General features: G+C 48.5%; 1 long non-coding RNA gene across 1 annotated transcript; it reads right to left on the reverse strand.

Annotated features, from left to right (window-relative positions):
• Positions 1 to 14758: 14758 nt before the first annotated feature.
• LOC122438040 lies at positions 14759 to 15994 on the reverse strand. Its single transcript, XR_006268432.1, has 3 exons — positions 15897 to 15994; positions 15056 to 15130; positions 14759 to 14972 (listed from the first exon to the last, which is right to left on the reverse strand). It is a non-coding gene; the product is annotated as an uncharacterized LOC122438040 (long non-coding RNA).
• Between the last annotated feature and the right edge of the window lie 531 nt (positions 15995 to 16525).

Below are 16525 nucleotides of genomic sequence, written 5' to 3' on the forward strand. Positions count from 1 at the left end.
CCCACTCCAGTATTCTTGCCTGGAGAATCCCAGGGACGGGGGAGCCTGGTGGGCTGCCGTCTATGGGGTCGCACAAAGGCAGACACAACTGAAGTGACTTAGCAGCAGCAGCAGTAAGCTACAAATTGGCACTTGCCATCTACCTCTACGAGGATTAAATCATGTGATGCTGCAGCTGCTGACTTTCAACACCCCTTGAAAGAAGCTCAGGGTGGAGATCAGAAAGGAGACACTCTGGGCTCTGGAAAAATTGACAGAACAGGTCTTCAGATAGTTAAATATTTTCAGAAATTGATTTTATGAGAGCAATTCTTGGATCTCCTCATATCTAGCTGCTACTGCTGCTAAGTCACTTCAGTCATGTCTGACTCTGTGCGACCCCATAGACAGCAGCCCACCAGGCTCCCCCGTCCCTGGGATTCTCCAAGCAAGAACACAGAAATGGGTTGCCATTTCCTTCTCCAATGCGTGAAAGTGAAAAGTGAAAGTGAAGTCGCTCAGTTGTGTCCAACTCTTAGCGACCCCGTGGACCGCAGCCTACCAGGCTCCTCTGTCTATGGGATTTTCCAGGCAAGAGTACTGGAGTGGGGTGCCATTGCCTTCTCTGCCTCATATCTAGAGAAGCACCAAAATCCTTCATGGTGACAACTGCTCCTTGTGATGAGTAGAAACCTTCTAGAAAAATATGTGCTTGATTGCATGTACCCCTGCTTCACCAAAATCACAAATATACTGACCTTTCCCCTACCTCTTTGGAGCAGTTTCTCAGAGCTATTTGAGGTGCTGTCTCCAGGGATATAGTCCTCATTTTTCCCCAAATAAAACTTAACTCACAATTCTCACACTGTGCATTTTCTCCCCACCAGGGGAATCTTAAATTACAATCTTTATTTGTAATTCATGTAGCACTTGCCATCAGGATGGTCAAAAACTTTCAGGCGATGCAGAAAAATATTGTTTCATGTTTTCAAGATATAATAAATAGCATTTAATTATTTCCCAGATGGAAAGGCTATACAATCAGTGTAGGGAATACACAGTCATTTCTTATATATCCAGTGAGTCTGAACTTCAGAAGAGGCCTTGAACCTTACTACTCAGAGTAGTCTGTGGATACTCAGCATCAGCGTCCCCAGGGAGAGGCAGATCTGGCTCAGTCTCATGTGTAGTCACTGTTCTTTTTCCCTGGGTCCTGGTGCATATAAGGTTTTATTTATGTCCTCCAATAGTGGCATCTTTGTTTCCCCCAGTTCTACGGAAGTTCTGTAATCAAATCCCCCTGACCTTCAAAGTCTGATTCCGTGGGATTCTCAGTCCCTCTGCCAGATGCCCAGGCTGAGAAGCCTGATGTGGGACCTAGAACCTTCACAACAATGTGAGAGCTTCTTTGGTACCACTCTTCTCCAGTTAGTAAGTCGCCCACCTGGCGGGTATGGGATTGGATTTCATCGTGATTGCACCCCTCCTACTGTCTCATGGCTTCTCCTTTGTCCTTGAATGTGGGGTATCGTTTTTGGTGGGTTCCAGTGTTCTCCTGTTGCTGGTTGTTCAACAGCTAGTTGCAATCTTGGTGCTATCACAGGAGAAGATAAGTGCATGTCCTTCTACTCCAGCATGTTGACGCTGTGCATATTTTTAAGTTGACATTAGAGAGCTGGCATGTAGCAGAGCAGAGAGGGGACAGAGGGAGTCACACACCCCACCCACAATGCTGGCTTCACCTCAACAGATGTGGCTCTCAGCCCATTCCCCAAATGAGTGGCCATGCTGTTTACTCCCAAACTGAGAAACCCTAGACAGTAAAGAGGGCCTTGAGCATTCACGACAGGACAGCTAGCATCCACGGAGACTCTGCCTGTCCCAGGCAAACCAGGATTGTGGCCTCTGAACACTTAGAGCCCTGAGTTAGAATTGCCTGTTCAAATGTAGTTTTCTGGGCCCCATGCCAGAGCTCCTGCCTCAGAATATCAGAGAGAGGGTCCTGAAAACCTGTGCTGATCAACTTCTTGGGAGCTCTAAAATACAGAAAAATCTAGGAGCGACTGTCTTGAGATGGCCAGTCCTCACATAGAAACCATGCATCTCGAACCCACCAAGGCCTCTAAGTAGGAGTTATTTCAGGAAGCCTTTTCTTTATTGCCTTAAAATGATGGTCATTTGGGAGAAGTTTCATGTTTAAGAATGCAAATTCACCTTGAAAGAACATTGTGCCCAGGGATGTAGAAGACTATGTGAACTTGACTACGTTTCACTCTAAAAGAACAATTTCTAGTGTTGTGCCCTGGGATTTGAAAGCCTATGTGAACTTGACTACGTTTTCATTCCAATGTGATAACCTGATGGTTCTCTTTTGATGTCTGGAGTGAAGAAGAACTAGACAAGGTTGATCTGCGTTATCATCAGGCACAGTGGCAGTAGCCACAAAACAGCAGTCAGGCTGCCCTCATGGCAAGTCCCAGAAAACATGCCTGGCCTGAACGATGGAGGGTCTCTGTGAATGTTTCATTCTCTTGGTTTGGTCATCAGTCATCTCACCAGAGATGGCTCTTGCTCCTGACTCTTCCCTGGCCCTCTGGCCATGGGAGACCCTCTGAGCCCAGCTGCCCTGGAGGCTCCTGGCCCTGATTGCACTAGCAGGTTCTTATACCCACCCCTGGCCAATCTCAGGGATGGGAGAATGGTTTAAGTCAATCAGAGTCCACCCACGGGCCTCAAGGTGGGGTTACTTTCCGCCTTGGCACTTAGGCTATGTGGGAGCAGGGTGGACTCTTAAGCAAAAGCTAGGGTTCTCTTAAAAGTGGGAAAGGGACCTGTACATGGAGTAGGCTGTCAGCAAGCGTCACTACAGAAGTAGCCGGTAACTTCCTCCTGTGTGGCAGTTTGCAAAACCCTTTACACTTAGCATCTCATTTAATTCTAAACACACCTCTGAAGTCAATATTATCATCCCCATTTTTAAGGCAGGAAACCAAGGCCTCTGGAATGAAGTGGCTTACCTCAGTTTATGGATAGCACCCCTGCCCAGACCGTCCTCTTGACCCATCTCTTCTATATGTAGACCCTGGTCTTTCTATCATAGTGTGTTGCTAAATTCCACTCCCACTGGCCTTATATGGCTAGCTTGAGTCCTAAATAAGAGGCACTGGGTGTGTGTGCCCAGCTGTGTCTGACTCTTTGTGACCCCATAGACTGTAGCCCACCAGGCTCCTCTGTCCATGGGATTCTCCAGGCAAGAATACTGGAGTGGGTTGCCATTTCCTCCTCCAGGGGATCTTCCTCAGTTTATGGATGGAACCTGCATCTCTTGCGTCTCCTGCATTGGCAGGCAGATTCTTTACCACTGTGCCACCTGGGAAATATAAGAGGCACTGGAGCCACCTTAATTGCCCCATTCCCTTTCTCTGACATGTCCTGGTCCCTGGATAAGGATCCCTCTCCCCTCCTGCATTCTTTCCCCCACCACCCTGGTTGTTGGGCCAGGTGACTTTCTCAAAGGAGAGAAATCAACCTCCTCCCTCTCTCCTGAGGCACTCTCAATGCACAAAGCCCAGTGCCTGTATCCCTGGGAAATAGATTGATTTTCCGTTTAGCCCTTCATCCTGCTAGGTCTCCACAGGAAGTTTTTAAACGTTGATCCCTTGTGTGCTGTGTCTGGGTTTCTAAGTTGCTCAATTTGCAGACTCAGACCGGAGACCTAGGAAGTCTATTCTACTGCTTGAGAAGGGAGAGAAAGTAGACCGCAGGAGAAACCAGCAAAAACACAGGCGTGGGGACAGGCGAAAGAGCAGATTTAGCAACCATTCAATCCCTGATGTCAGACAAGCTCAGGGCAGGAGTGAGTGCACAGATCTTGCCCGAGCCTGAGTGTGTAGTGTAAGACCAACCTAACCCACATGGCAGCGGGGCCACCATAACCCCCAGAGGAGGCTGTGGGCAGCTGTCCCTGGACTGCAAGCAGAGCCCTGGCCTGCTCTGGCCGCTGGTGCTGGAGGGCAGGCCTGCCTCCAGAAGCCTTCTGCACCTCTCAGCGTGTCCCCACTGTGTCCACGCAAGAGTGCCTCGTGCGTGGTTCCATGGATGCCCTGCTACTTGAGGACTCCCCTGAGCCTTTGCTGTGCCCACATGAAAGCACTGAATCAAGAACAAGGGGGGCCAGTTCTCCATCCTCACCCCAAGCACATCCAGAGTCTCCCACAGACCTCTGTGAACTCCTACGATCTTGGGGTGCTGGAAGTGCCAGAGAGAGGTGTACACTCTGAAAGTGGTGTACACTCTGGCATCAGAAGCCTGTGTTACCGTCGGTGCTCCATAGTATGGAGGGTCTTAGTGCCTACATGTTTATTCCTACCCCACACTGACTTCGCACAGCCCGATCCACTCTTGCACAAGTGTACACACACATGCACACACACATGCACATACACACACCCCGTCCTTAGCGCAGAAGACTAACTGAAAGCTACATCACAGCAGCAAGTCCGCCTGAAGTCACAGCTGGCCCCCCTCTGGTCTCCTGAGTCCTCTTGCCTCTCGCAGCCCCCATGCAGGGAGACTGTTGCCTGCTTGGTCCCCTCACCCTCCCCACACCCAGGTCGCTCCCTTTTGGCCTCCTCCCGCACTGACCTGCCCACTCCAATCTGCAGAGCAACCCTGCCCTCTCCAGCCCCTCCTCCCAGATACATTCCAAAACCTCCTTGTAAACACCAGCCGTTCTTTAACTTTTGTCTCGGGACCCCCTTTCACTCAAAGTGTGTTAAGAACTCTAAAGAGCTTCTGTTTCCATGGGTTTATGTGTTGATATTTGCCATAGTAGAAACTGAAACATAATTACTGTCCTCCACGGAATGCCAGGGATACCGAGATTCAGCCAGAGACATGCCTGAACCCAAGGCTGTGTGGGAAACTGAGGCATCGTTGCTCTTCACTGCTGTTTTCCATGTTCAATGGAAAAAAGACACCCATGTTTATATTAGTATCAGATATTCTCTATTTTTATTTTTTAAAATTATTTGTATTTTCTTGGCTGCACTTGGTCTTTATTGCTGCATGCAGGCTTTCCCTAGTTGTGGGGATGCAGGCTACTCTGTTGCGGTGCACGGGCTTCTGACTGCAGTGGCTTCTCTAGTTGTGGAGCGTGGGCTGGAGGGGCTGGAGAAGGTGGGGCTGCTCTGCGGAGGACTCTAGGCGCACAGGCTCAGTTGTTGTGGCACACAGGCTTAGCTACTCCGTGGCATGTGGGATCTTCCCAGATCAGGGTTTGAACCCATGTCCCTGCATTGGCAGGCAGATTCCTAACCACTGGGCCACAAGGGAAGTCCAGATATTCTTTAAATGAGAGCGCTGGGATTTGTACTCAGTGAAGATGGATCTTAGAATATTTTGGAAGATCTTAGACTATCTGATGACCTCAACCATGGCGCTTATAACATCTTTTTTTCAGGCCGTGTATTCCCTCCTATGCAATAAAATCAATTCTTATTGAAAATACTCCTGTAAAAAGATCACATTATGCTAACAATTTTACGTCATTTAAAAATTGCACTGGAAGTTTGTGTACTGTCTCTGCTCCTTGCTGGGTGTCTTATTACACTTCAGAGTAGAAAGCGTAAAGCTTTGGCCCTCCCTCCCTCTTTGTAATCCTGTGCTTTGCGGGGGTTGTCGTGGACAGTGAGGGCTGTGGGCAGAGCACTCCGTCCACAGCAAGACTTCCAGCCTGAGGTGCTCTGCTTTGTTCCCATGTGCATAGCCCCCACACTGAGTGATCACCCCTGCTGTGTGTGCACAAATGTGTGAAAGTGTGTGGGTGTGTGTTCTATCCCATCAGCTTCTAACTGTTCTCTCTCCCACGCTTGTCCCTCCACAATCCCTTCTTTGCACTGCACACAGATGCTCCATTTTTGAAGCTGATCTTCTGCCACTTCCCCCTGCTACTGTAAAATCCTTGACCATTGCTCAGCTCCTGGCTTTGGGCCAAGAGACCTGACTGACAGGCGGCCCACTGTCAGTGGCCCAGTGGGGATCTCCACTGTCTGCCAGCCCCTTTGCCCCATGACAGCCCTCATCCAGGCTGGAATGGTCCACTGCCTCAGTCACTGTGCGGAGGTTGTATTTCTTCTCTGCCTTAGCTCCCTGATCCCTCTCCTCCAGCAAATATACAGGTCAGGAGGAGCCCACAGCTTCGAGAGTCTCAGCAAGGCCCCAGGCAGTCTGAATCCCTGCACCCCGGAATGTTTCCCTTCCAGCAGTAATGGAGATTCTCATTCCTGCTCTTGACTAGGAGATGTCGCTCTGTGTGGACCTGTCTCCCCACTTCTGCAAGGCAGCTCCTGGCCACAGCCAAGTGGGTCCTGGTGTGGGTTGTGCCCCAACCCGCCTAGACCAGGCCCCAGATGCGCTGACCACAGGCAGCGGGTCCCTCTCCCCCCAGAGTCTCTTTGCACCTCAGCGGCTCACTCCCCACCTACTCCTCCCCACCCCAGCCCCATCATGTGGCCACTTCGGTGCTGAGTGACTGTCTCAGTTTTAATGAGAACAATGAAGGTTAATTATCTTCAGAGTCTGACAGGTGCTTCTCAACGCTTTTGCATAAAAAAGCAAGGCCACCCAACTGGCCTATGGGTTGCAGCATTCAGGAATCCTGTGGTGTTGTGTAAACAAATAAGAAAGGGCATATCAAAGGGGCCTTTTACAAAGGCCAGGGGAAGCTGAGGGAGCAGTCTGTGGCCTGTCCCAGTCGGGGGAGACCACCAAAGAGGTGGGGACTGGGATGAGATAGGAAGGCTATTCCCTCTGCCTCCTGCCACTCTCAGAGGCCAAGTGGGGAGATCCTGTTTTCTTCTTTCACTTCCTCAAGTGAACTGTGACACTCTTTTCCACATGATGGGGAAAAAAATGTTTTTGTATGTTTTCTTAGGGATGTAAAAAAATTTTTTTTCATATATCTTTAGGGAATATAGAGCCCTAACATCAAATGATGTGATCTGGATGTTTCCAGATAAACAAATAATTAGTTGATAAGAGGGGTAAAATAATAATTGTGGGTTTTTGGATCCTCCTATAAAGAAAGCTGAGCACCGAAGAATTGATGGTTTTGAACTGTGGTGTTGGAGAAGACTCTTGAGAGTCCCTTGGACTGCAAGGAGATCCAACCAGTCCATCCTAGAGGAGATCAGTCCTGGGTGTTCATTGGAAGGACTGATGCTGAAGCTGAAACTCCAATACTTTGGTCACCTGATGCAAAGAGTTGACTCATTGGAAAAGACCCTGATGCTGGGAGGGATTGGGGGCAGGAGGAGAAGGGGACGACAGAGGATGAGATGGCTGGATGGCATCACCGACTTGATGGACATGAGTTTGAGTAAACTCCGGGAGTTGGTGATGGACAAGGAGGCCTGGTGTGCTGCAGTTCATGGGATTGCAGAGAGTCGGACACGACTGAGCGACGGAACTGAACATTTCTGGAAGATGGGTGGGGCACAGGGAGTAGGTACACAGGACCTCGCTACAGTCTTTGTGCGTTCCTTTGTCTCCAAATAAGAAGTTAAAAGGCAAAGTCAGTACCAATCATTCTGACTGTCAGTTCAGTTCAGTTCAGGACTGATCTCCTTTAGGATGGACTGGTTGGATCTCCTTGCAGTCCAAGGGACTCTCAAGAGTCTTCTCCAACACCACAGTTCAAAAGCATCAATTTTTCGGTGTTCAGCTTTCTTCACAGTTGAACTCTCACATCCGTACATGACCACTGGAAAAACCATAGCCTTGACCAGATTGACCTTTGTTGGCAAAGCAATGTCTCTGTTTTTTAGTATGCTATCTAGGTTGGTCATAACTTTCCTTCCAAGGAGTAAGCGTCTTTTAATTCATGGCTTCAATCACCATCTGCAGTGATTTTGGAGCCCCCAAAAATAAAGTCTGACACTGTTTCCACTGTCTCCCCATATATTTCCCATGAAGTGATGGGACCATACACCATGATCTTAGTTTTCTGAATGTTGAGCTTTAAGCCAACTTTTTCACTCTCCTCTTTCACTTTCATCAAGAGGCTTTTTAGTTCCTCTTCACTTTCTGCATAAGGGTGGTGTCATCTGCATATCTGAGGTTATTGATATTTCCCCCAGCAATCTTGATTCCAGCCTGTGCTTCTTCCAGCCCAGCGTTTCTCATGATGTACTCTGCATACAAGTTAAATAAACAGGGTGACAATATACAGCCTTGACGTACTTCTTTTCCTATTTGGAACCTGTCTGTTGTTCCGTGTCCAATTCTAACTGTTGCTTCCTGACCTGCATACAGGTTTCTCAAGAAGCAGGTCAGGTGGTCTGGTATTCCCATCTCTTTCAGAATTTTCAATAGTTTATTGTGGTCCACACAGTCAAAGGTTTTGGCATAGTCAATAAAACAGAAATAGGTGTTTTTCTGGAACTCTCTTGCTTTTTCGATGATCCAGTGGATGTTGGCAATTTGATCTCTGGTTCCTCTGCCTTTTCTAAAACCAGCTTGAACATCTGGAAGTTCACGGTTCAAAACCAGGAAACTGACCTTGGTTCAATGGGTGTAGTGCTGTGTCATTTAATCACGTGTGAGGATGTGTGTAACCACTACCGCAGGCCAGATACGGAATTGTCCCGTTACCACATCTCTAACCCTGGCAACCACGAATTTGTTCCCCAGCTATTTGTGTGAAAGGAAGAAATGGAAGCTCAGTGTGGGCAGAGGCTGCAGGGACCTCTCAGCAGAGAGAATGTACACGCAGCAAACATGCACATGGAGAGACAGGCATGGTCGCTGGCCACGAGGGATGTGCAAACCACACGAGAGAGCTCTGAACACCTGTCAGAGCAGCATGCACACAAACGACAACCTCAGATGCCAGGTAGGATGCAGAGACACTGGATCCCTCTAAACTGCTGCTGGGAAATTGGCGCCACTGCTGTGGGACTGATTTGGTACCAAATTAAATTGTTTCTCTCGCTTTCATTCTATAACACAAATTGTTGTTGTTGTTTAGTTGCTAAGTCACGTCCAACTCTATTGCAACCTCGTGGACTGTAGCCTGCCAGGCTTCTCTGTCCAAGGGATTTCATAGGCGAGAATACTGGAGTGGGTTGCCATTTCCTTCTCCGGAGGCTCTTCTCAACCCAGGGATCGAACCAGCTTCTCCTGCATTGGCAGGCAGATTCTTTACCACTGAGCCACCTGGGAAGCTCATAACACAATTAAATCTCTTCAATTCATCCTGATTGAAAGCCTGAGGCAATTCAACCTTGCAGGAAACCAGTGGTCCTTTAGAGCCAGGCATCACCCATCCTTCCATATGTGGTAACAATCTCCCCGTGGACTCTGAGCCCAGCCCCAAGCACCATGGTCTCTCTCACCTTTTCATACCTTTCCTGCTGTTAAGATATGCAGGAGCCCTGAGACCCCTTGCTGGTAGACTACAACCCACCCACCCCTGCCTGGAGCGCTGGGTCCCGTGGTCCCTGCAGCAGCGAGTCACCTCTCTTGACCTGCCCCCCTCACTCCACCATCCGCTGTTCTCTGTGCCATTGTGAATTTTGGCTGCATGTGGAAACCTCTCTCTTCTCTGCTAGATTCTCCCAGACCAGGCCCACATACCACTCATCCACATTCCCTGACCTCTGTGTACAGAAGGGGCTCAGTAACTGACATTGGCGAGCGAATCCTTTAATAAGCCCGGTGAGGAGAGTTTTCAGAGGAGGGAGCCATGGGTGGAAGCCTGGATTTCTTGCCAACACTGCAAAGGATTTTCCTCCTTACAAAACAATACCAGCTAGTGGAAAACTCAAAAAAATATAATTGAGAAAGTTAAAAAAAATTTAACCCCTATGCAGTCCCATCCTCAGTGCTGACATCGTGGGGCTGTAACTTTCCAGACATCTGTGGCAGCCTGAAATTTGCATGTGGCTAAGAGGAAGTGTCAAACTTAAGCTAAGAATAAAATGAATACCGAGAATGAAAGCAGGAAACTAGAAGCCGGAGACCAGCTGGGCCCACTGCAGATGGACAACCCAGGGGGCCGCAGGGTGGGGGGATGCAGCAAGGCCCAGCTGCAAACCCTATCATTGTCACCTGCTCTATCGGCCTCCTGTCAAGTGCACTGGGACGCACTGGGACCCTCACTCTGCTATTCTAAAAATGCACCCGATCTGTTTCAGGGTGGGGGAAAGATAAGAAAAGAAGCTTTGGGAAGTTTAGAGGCCAAAATATAATGTAAACTAAAGTGTTTACAGATAAAAAAGGAGAAATAGCATCCAAAACGGGGTCACAAGATTTTTGGCTAAGGACCAGGTAGTAAATGTTTTTATGCTTCATGGATCATACAGGCTAACACCAAACTCTACTGTTAAGGCTCATGCACGTCTCTGGACAACACAAACACGAATGAGTGTGTTCAGTAAAACCACACCTTCAACACGGGCTGTGGAGGCAGGTGTGACGCTGTCACACACCTGTGGGAACGACAGAGGAAATCATTACAGTAAATGGAGCCCTAAGTTTTCCAGAATATACAGAGATGCACCAACTTTACCGAATTATTTTCATGGCACCTGCTCTTTGTTTCTCCTGGACAAGTTGTTCTGGAAAGTTCCACTTGGGTGAGAGTGTATTACACAGGGCATGGCTCAGAGCTTTTTGGGGAGGGGAACACAACAGGTGCTTCTCACAGGTTGTACACAGTGTGCTGGACACATGGGCCCGGGAGAGCCTCAGGAATGAAATGTATTGTTATGAACATGACCTTGAAGGTGATGCAAAGTATGATAGCATTTCTTGTGAGCCGGCATAAGACAGGCTGAGCAACTCATTGTTTAGAGAGGCAGGCATGTTGCAATTTATAGTCAGGGAACTGATGAATGCACATTTCAGGTGGGAGCAGAGGACAGTGCTGGAGTGGCATCAGCTTCCAGGCCAGCACTAGTTGCACATGGAGTCCTGGCCTCAGACCTGGGCTTTGCAGCTTGCACAAAGTTAATATATTCCTTCCCATGTAATTGAAGATGACAGAAAAGAATGGGAGACCCATCCTTCCTGGAAGAGGAGAGTTTGTGATCTGTGCTCTTGGCTTTTCAGATACTTCTTTCTCTCTCAGTTTGATTTTTTATTATTTTTTTGCTATTGTCAGTCTTTGATGCTGCACTAGGGCTTTCTTCAGTTGCAGCAAGCACAGGCTTCTCATTACGGTGGCTTCTCTTCTCTTGCATAGGCTCTAAGCTCAAGGGTTTCAGTAGTTACAGCACTCGGGTTCCATGGCATATGGGGTCTTCCCAGATCCCAGATTGGATCAAACCAATGTCCCTGGCATTGCAAGGCAAATTCTTAACCACTCGACCACCAGGGAAACCAGAGACTTCTTTCTTTAATCAAGGGCTGCCCCCTTCTCCCTTCTCCCCTACCTGGCTACACCTTGCTGCCCTGGGGACCTTCAGCATACAGGGGTCCCACAGGAAGCCTGGAGGAGAAAGCTGAGCATTCCACAGCTGGCTCCAGAGAACTTGGCAATGTGCTGGTTTCAAAGGATAGCATGATGGCCATTCACATAGGAACAGTCTTTTGTTACCTTGTACACTGTTCAGGACCATTCCTGCCATGTCCTCTGGGAAGAATGGGCCAACCTGCAGGAACCACCTTATCCGCCTTCCTCATCATTGCCTTGGTGATGTGAAAAGCAGGCGATCAGACTCCTCACTTTCTTCCTACACCATCTTCCCTGTGCTTCTGCCCTTTCAGTGCATCCTTTCCCTTGACTGTAAAATCAGGAGGGATGTTAGGGAGACCAAGTGAGTTCAGGATGTGAATGGACTTCGCTGATGGTCTAGTGGTTAAGACACTGTGCTTCCAGTGCAGAAGGTGTGGATTTGATCCCTGATCAAGGAACTAAGACCCCACATGCTATGTGGTGCAGCCAGAAAAAAAAAATGAACTTCAGAACAATGCTTGACCCTATTCATTCAGTAAATATTTACTGAGCATCTACTATGCCCTAGGGACAGAGACCAGACCCAGTCTTCTGCGTTCAGTGGTCGAATGGACCTGCCAACATTCAGTGGTAGAACAGACCTGCCAGCCTCCCTGGATTCTGGAAGCACCTAGAGGGGGCACTGGCTTTATCCACTGCTACACCCGCAGGGTCTACACAGCTTCCAGCATGTGTCAGCGGCTTGGCACCATGGAGTCAACGAAAGGCTGAAGGCTGCCGCCCTATGGTTTTGGGTCCCTTGGGCAAAGCTCTGGGACTGTAAATTCCCTTGTGGGTTGCATGTGGGGAGGCTGTTGGCTCGGGGTGGGATCAGCAGGGAAGGGGAGGGTGCAGGGTGGGTCCCACTGGAGGGTGAGATGGGGCTGGATAGGCAGGGCCCACCCACCAATAGCCCTGAAGCTCATGGGGAGACGGGGCTTGGGGCGCACCCATGCCGAACCCCGTGGAGCTTGTGGTCAGGAGGCAGCAGCATCTAGGACAGGACAGGTCATACCGAGAGGGCCAGTGCTTCCAGTGAAGGGGGTGTGGGTTTGAGCCCTGATCAAGGAAATGAGATTCCACTTACCGTGTGGTGCGACCAAAAAAAAGTGAAGTTTAAGACAATGCCTGACCCAGGGACACACTCAATAATAATGTTGGCACTCGGGGATTTCCCTTGTTCTGGTTCTGATTGGATCTGAAGAAGGGAATGGCGGCACTCAGCCTGGATGGCTGTGTTAACTCTGTTCACGTTTGTAAGCTGCATGGGGCTAATAAAAATACCCTCTTTATAGGTTTTTGTTGTTCAGTTGCTCAGTTATGTCCGGCTCTTTGAGACTCCATGGCCCACAGCACGCCAGGCTTCCTTGTCCTTCACTGTCTCCCGGAGTTTGCTCAAACTCATGTCCATTGAGTCGATTATGCCATCCAACTGTCTCATCCTCTGTCACCCTCTTCTCCTGCCCTCAATCTTTCCCAGCATCAGGGTCTTTTCCAATGAGTCAGGTCTTCACATCAGGTGGCCGAAGTATTGGAACTTCAGCTTCAGCATCAGTCCTTCCGGTGAATATTCAAGGTTGATTTCCTTTAGGATTGACTGGTTTGATCTCCTTACTGTCCAAGGTTTTAGTTGTCTTTTTCTCCCCTGATTTGCCACATCCCTGATGTTTGGTAATAACACCAATATCATTGCTATTAATTCATTTGTCACCTCTCTCCTCCCTCTGTGAGGTATTTTCTGGTCAAACAGAGCCATCAAGCAGACAACCCTCAGTACACATGGACATTACCCAGCCCAAGCCTCCGTGTGCCCTCAGAGTGAATGGGAGACAGCTCAGCCTGCCGGGGACAGCAGGAGGCCTCCAATGCCGCGAGTCATCTGCTTTCCGAACACCTATTAACCTCTGACATAGGATAAACAACTCTTCTTTCCCTTATGCGAGATATTTCCTTGTGCCTGATTTCTTCACTTCCTTTGAACAAACTAAATAACATCCCTGGGCCCTCCTCTTTTCAGGATGGTGGAAATGTAGTCTTTCCATTCTTGGGGGTCCCACCACCCCTCTGGGCTTTACTAAGGACTCTGAGATTTTTTTTAAAAACTGTTATGAAGAAACATACATACATATGAAGAAACAGAGAAAAGGGCACAAAAAATCCTACTGAATCATCACAAAGCAGACATACCCTTGTAACTACTTCCCAAGCCCAGAAAGGGAACATCAGCAGAGGTCCAGGAGTCCAAGACACCCCCCAGGGTCCACCCTTCCTGTCCCCACAAATAACACTGTCCTGACTGCCAGAGCCGCCTTCCAGGGCCTTCCTCTGTTGACTTAGTCAGCACCCTGCTGCCCTGGATCACCTCCTACCAAGGCAAGAGTGAGGCAGTTGAGGCTGGTGCCTCACAGCCTGCATGGCACCCGAACCCTGAACCCCCAGAGGAACACACAAATTTCAGCTTTGCTTAGGGATCCTGGAGTGGCCCTCTCTGGGGTGTGGCATGTGGTGCCAGGTGACAGCAGCCTGCTGCAGGTGTCAGGTGATCTGTATCCCTCTCCCCTCGGCCTTCAAGGGGGTGCATGACTGGGCAGTCCCCTGCTTCTCCCATAAGCGAAGGTGCCTGGACTCCTGCCCACACATTCCACGAGGGAGGGCTGGGCCTGTGGGAACCTCGGCAATCCTAGAATTTCACTGATTTCCTATAATTTTCAGTCCCTGCATCTATTTTAGGGGCCTGTTCTCAGAACATGGAGATGCAAATGTTTTACTCTGTTGCTATGTTAATCTTGAGTGTTGCAGTGACAGGCTTCTGGAGGGGAGGGCAGGGTGGAAAACAGGATTTAGGGCTCTGTGGACTTATTTCAAAACCTGTAACTGCCTTAACAACAGTCTTGTGCCTTCATGTTTATTTTTTCACTGAAAGAAAAACAAAAATGTACTTTGTAACAGTTTGTGTGTGAAATGAGACGAAAGGAGAAATCACTTCAATAGTCAACGTTAAAAGAATGTCAGCGATAATTTTAGAGAATATTCAGCATATGTATCATCTATAGAAATGAACTGTCTCCCCAAATTAGGGAATTTTAACATTTTGATATTTATTTTAATATTTTGATATTTATTAATCCAAATCCAGTGATTTGGTTCCAAAATCTATGGCTATCATTCAATGCTACTCTAACTCATCCTGTGAGACAAGATAATTTAAATGCAGTTCATTTGGAATCACAGGTTTGTCTTAAGTACCGGCTACAAGATTACATGTCAAGCAGGATGGAGGGCTGGTTCTCTGTTCCCTCACGAAGCTCCAGGCCTTGTGAATGAAACAGATCACCCCCAGTGACCCTCATCTCACGTTCTTCAGGTGAGCGGGTGAGTTTAGCAGCTGGAGGTGGTAGAGGAGACACGCCCTTGTAAGGGGAAGTTTCCCTGAGTCTTCGCACTTGGGGGTGGCTTGGAGTGGGGCATATGGAATGTTCTAGAGTCAGCAGAAGGGCTGCAACAAATAAGAACATTACCAGGTAAGAAGCAGATTGTTTCTGGATGGGGATGGTGGCCTGGAAGGATTCAAGTAATCACCTGTGTGGATGGGGGCAGTTTCAGACAGTAGGGCACACGCCATGGAGATAGGTCATGGGGCTTAAAGATGTGAAGCTGCAAACAAGAAATAGGAAATTAGGTAATCAGAGGCAAGGATGAGGAGTTTCCCTCTGACTGTGCCTGTTTACTCTTGTTCAATTTCCCCTGGCCTGGAACTGGATTCGTTTTTAGGTAAACCACAAACCCAACCAGTCCCAAAGGACTTAGGACTCCCATAGCGACCTCTGGAAGCCTCTTAGAATTCACCAAAAACTGTATACAAAAAGGTGATCACATTTGCTGTTTCGTCGATAAGTTTTGTCCGACTCTTTTGCAACCTCATAGACTGTAGCCCACCAGGCTCCTCTGTCCGTGGGATTTCCCAGGCAAGAAGTTTGGAGTGGGTTGCCATTTCCTTTTCCAGGATATCTTCCCAGATCAGGGATTGAACTCTTATTCAAAATCTCATTTTCATCTTCCTTAAGTTTAGTGACAAGGCAAAGAACAGGAAAAAAATGTGAAGCTGCCAGTTTTAGAAAAAAATAAGACAATCAATATTCACGTAGCGCTTTAAGTGTTGCTGTTTAGTAGCTAGGTTGTGTCCGACTCTGCGACCACACGGACTGCAGCCCACCAGGCTTCTCTGTTGTTGGGAATTTCCAGGCAAGAATACTGGAGTGGGTTGCCATGCCATCCTCCAGGCATCTTCCTGGACCAGGGATTGAACCCATGTCTCCTACACTGACAGGCAGATTCTTTACCAATGAGCCACCAGGAAGTCCCAGAGTTTTAAGTAGTCTTTGAAAAATTGCAACCTCACAGTGTCCTTTGAAAGTCTTACCTCTTGACTTTATAGCTGAGAGAATTGAGCCTCTGGGATTCTCAATGGACTCCTGAAGGCCACAGAGGTGTGTGGATAGAGCTTGGGAGGGAATCCTGGGGCTCTGGCATCAGATCTCACACTTGGCGCCACCCTTCAGCTTGTTTGGTCCTCAAACTTCCCCTAAGGGACCTCTAATTACTAAGGCGTCAGGGATTGCACTGGGCAAGCCACTGACGTTTGTCTGAAGTATTTTAGACGACTATGATTTGTTTGACAAAATTCTTGTGAATAGGGCATTCACTCCATAATTCTTATGGGATTATTTTGAGGTTTTGAGTTGAAGGGATTATGTTATGACCAGAGTCCTCCTGAGAAAACTGTAAACATCTAGACGTGACCTCCTGGAGCCTGCTGTCCTTTGGGATGTTTGGTGGCGGGAGGAGGGTGTGGAGATGAGGGAACTGGTAAGGGCTCAGAGGGGTCATCCTAGGCCTCGGCACCCGTGGCGTTACAGTGACCTTGGCAGGAATTCCACCTGCTGTTGTGTCATTTGAGTGACCACCAGCAAGCGGCTCTCTCTTGCTCTGTTCCGTGGGGTTAATTCCCTGCCTGGATCATGTCACAGGGCCTTTTGAGAGGGTTGTGGT

This window comes from Cervus canadensis, chromosome 3, assembly GCF_019320065.1.
Source record: "Cervus canadensis isolate Bull #8, Minnesota chromosome 3, ASM1932006v1, whole genome shotgun sequence".
NCBI lineage: Eukaryota > Metazoa > Chordata > Mammalia > Artiodactyla > Cervidae > Cervus > Cervus canadensis.